We start from the raw sequence: 3,844 nt of genomic DNA on the forward strand, positions 1-3,844 counted from the left end.
TGGTGGAGTATGTGTGCTGTACTGGGGGGAATCTCCCTTGTTCAGGCTGCCCTGACTCTCTAGAGCCAGTAGGCAGAAAAGACTACGACCATTGATGCATAATACTGCAACTTCCCCTCCTCCTAGGGGCTCTTCTCATCCCCTGGCTGGGGATGCTGAAATTCCTACAGGGAGGCCCCGCCTGGTGAGGAGGAGTGGATTGAGGTCCCACATAAAGAAGCAGTCTGACCACGAATTGGTCCAGCCGCTATGCTGCACGGTGGGGAATTGCTCCCATCCAAACTGCCCAGTCTCCCTGGCACCAGTAGCAGGGAAAAATGGCCAACTGGTGCTGCAGTGATGGTGGCCTCTCCTTCCCAACCCCAGAACTTGATGTTCTTCGGTGGTCTCCAGCCTGCTGTGCTGGCTGGCGGGGATTCCAAGCCAGTGGGGTTTAGCTTGTGGGGTTCCATGGGAGTGGAGCCCACTAAGTGAGGCCATTTGACTCTCCAGCTTCAGCCCCCTTCCCGTGAGAGTGGACAGATCTCCTGCCTCACCAGAGTTCCCAGAGCTGGAGTATGCAAAAACGCTTGTGTCTCAGTGCCTGCTGCCTGAGCAGCCACTGTGAGTCTGCACAGCTCTGTGCTTGGGACTGAAGTCTCTTGTGGAGTGGGCTCACGAGGGGACCTCCTGATTTGCAGTTGCAAGGATCTGTGGGAAAAGCATGGTTTTCAGGGAGGGATAGCACAATCCCTCACTTCCTTGGCTAGGGGAGGGAACTCCTTTTACCTTGTGAAGCTCCCAGGTGGGCCCTCCCTCCACCGACTTTTCCTCACTCCCCATGGATTGCGCTGACCACCTAGTCAGTACCAATGACAGAACTTTGGTACCTCAATTGAAGATGCAGAATTCACTCTCCATTTTCTTCTTCTTAGTGGGAGCGACAGAACAGAGCTGTTTCTATTCAGCCATTTTGACAGCTGCCCCATGGATTTTTCATATAGAGATATGTATGTTAACTTACTGAAATCAGTGATTCATCCAGCTTGGTGTTGTCTTCTTGACTGTGGCACCAAGAAACATTTCATGGCATCATGTGATGGCTGCCCTCTGTGAACTATCTCCCTAACTTTTGAGTACACTTTTGAAAATCTCTAATTCACTTAACCATAAGTTAATAGCCTAATGATTTATAAAGTTACCAAAACTCTTCTCCAACTCTTATTTTAGTCTAAGAAGCATTTCAGGGCAAAAATGTCTATAGTATTACATTATATTTTGTTTGGTTTCAAATAATATCATATTATTTTGTTGGCAAATAATAATACATTTGTATAGTGTTTGGTATTTTACCAAACACTTTCATATAATTTGTTTCACACAGTTTATTCTTTTGAACTCTGTGTTAAGTAGGTTTCTTATAATCAAGAATGAGAAAAGTGAAGCTTAGGGAGGCTGAGGCGGGTGGATCACGAGGTCAGGAGATTGAGACCACCCTGGCTAACACAGTGAAACCCCATCTCTACTAAAGATACAAAATATTATCCAGGTGTGGTGGCATGCGCCTGTAGTCCCAGCTACTTGGGAGGCTGAGGCAGAAGAATCGTTTGAATCTGGGAGGCAGAGATTGCAGTGAGCAGAGATCGTGCCACTGTACTCCAACCTGGGCAACAGAGCGAGACTCCGTCTAAAAAAAAAAAAAAGTCAGACTCCAAGTTCAGGGATTATTATTATTTTTTAAACTATGTTATAGCTTATTAGTTTCGTTGAAAAATTGATCTTATACCGTAATCACAAGTTAATATAATTAGTATACATATATTTAATACAAATATGCATGGTATAGAAGTAGACCACAAGGATATTAAAGTCTAGCTGGAAAAATAAGCCATTTACATAAAAATGTAACTAACATACCAAAAGATCAAATGAGTGCTTACACGTTTATTATTTTAGGAGTTCAGGTGAAAGTGAGAGTTTTAGGGAAAAATGGAGGAAGGCTTTGAAGGAAGAGTTAACATTTAGGTAGGTAGAGGGAACAGTTAGACATGTGAACTAAAATTTGGATGAGTTCAGTGATAGAAACATTTGAAAGTCATTGTCGTAGAGCTGATAGCTGAAAAAGATGATTTGAATAAATGGAGAAATATTTTATTGATGGATTTCACATATTTTACTAAAGTCACTTCTCAAAATTAATTTATATATGTAATTCAATTCCTAAAGGAGTGTGTTTTTTGAGGGGGAGGTATTGGAGGGGAGGATTGGCATTATCATTTAGAAGCTCTTTCAGAAAAATAAGAAAGGAAGAAAGAATAAGTTGAAGTTAGAAAGGATGTGGTAAAATGACTATTTTCTTTCATTATTTGGCAATGTATCTCAAAGGCCTTGAAACCGTGCACCCCATTTAACTTTGGAAATTTATGTTAAGAAAAAACCATTAGTGAACAGATACATGTTTAAGAAAATGTATCATCAGGATTCTACTTATGATCACGAACTTTGATTTAGAAAGATAGGATATATTAATGCAGTGGAATACTATGCAGTCATTTAAAATGGTGCTCGTAGAATAGTGTGTTGAAAGGGAAAATGGTCAGGATACCTTGCTAAGTGAAACAAAGTTTGCCATTAAAGAGTTTTAGTTAAATACCACTAAAATATAAAAATGCTGTAAGGGCACATACCAAGAATGTTATCAAGGATTTTTTTGTATGATGAAGTTTGGAATGATTCCTCCCCTGAGTATTTAAGGTGAATTGCACTGTGCTGTATCATCTTTAAATTAACGATGTCAGGTATCTATATTAATGTTTTGAACTGTAGTTTATTATTTACAACATGACTGTAGCTAAACTGAAAATATTTTCTATTTTATCTCGATAGAGGTTAACAAACTTGCAAAGGCCTTAGACAAAGTTACCAATGAAAAACTTGATGCTGATGATGTAAATTCTGTACTGAAAGGCCTGGGGATTTATTTTCCAGAGGAAGAATTACAGGAAGTGCTTGGATCCGTTTGTGTTGATAGTATGTATTTTCTTTTCTGAGTCATTTCTTTATTTAAAGAAAAATTTTTGAAGGGTTTTCTGGCAAAAACCAGAAAGCCTGCTAGACAAATTCTAAAAGAGCTGTAACACTTCTGAGTCATTTATTAAACACAAAAAGCTTGTGTTTACTTTCACTCAGAATCCAAAGAGCTTAAGGGATTAGGAATCAAATGCAATGAGTTCGTCAACACTAGATTTTCCCTTTTAGGGCTGAATGAGAATTTGTTCTGGATTATCTTAATATTGAGTATCCTAGGAAAATATAATCTTCCTCTTTCTATCCTATTTGTTTGTCAGAAGCTGTGAAGCTGTCTCAAGCCCATGAAACAAAGACCTAATCCTTAGTGTGCTGATGCACACAACCAGTTGGGTTTCCCTAGAATTCTCAATGGGCTGTGCTGGAGTTTTTAGAATCCTGCCAATGGAATGTTTAGTTTACATGCAGAGTCTTGGGATGCTCTTTTTCTTCTTAAGTCCCAAGCATATGCCTGATAGAAAGCCAAAGATTGCACACTTCCTTTACTAATATATCTTTGCTCATAAGCATAGTCTTCTTTAGATATTATGGTTGAGTTTGATTTATAAGACTTATTTTCTGGCGGATAAATTGTCTTCCATGAAAATATAGGCACTTATAGGACTTGTGATACTGAAAAATTAAGATAATATAAAATGGGAGAGGAAACATACCAAAACAGTTGTCCCAATTGGTTAAGGTGTGTGTAAAATCCACAAAATGCTCATTGACACTACAACAAAAATGACCACAAGAGTCATAATCATATTCCTTTTCATAGTTATTCTGAGGTATGTAT

At 39.2% G+C, this 3,844-nt stretch overlaps 1 non-coding gene across 1 annotated transcript; it reads right to left on the reverse strand.

Moving 5' to 3' along the window:
* Window positions 1-3,059: 3,059 nt before the first annotated feature.
* On the reverse strand, window positions 3,060-3,121 carry LOC111526583. Its single transcript, XR_002726427.1, has one exon. It is a non-coding gene; the product is annotated as a U7 small nuclear RNA (small nuclear RNA).
* Between the last annotated feature and the right edge of the window lie 723 nt (window positions 3,122-3,844).

Source organism: Piliocolobus tephrosceles, chromosome 16 (assembly GCF_002776525.5).
Source record: "Piliocolobus tephrosceles isolate RC106 chromosome 16, ASM277652v3, whole genome shotgun sequence".
Lineage (NCBI taxonomy): Eukaryota > Metazoa > Chordata > Mammalia > Primates > Cercopithecidae > Piliocolobus > Piliocolobus tephrosceles.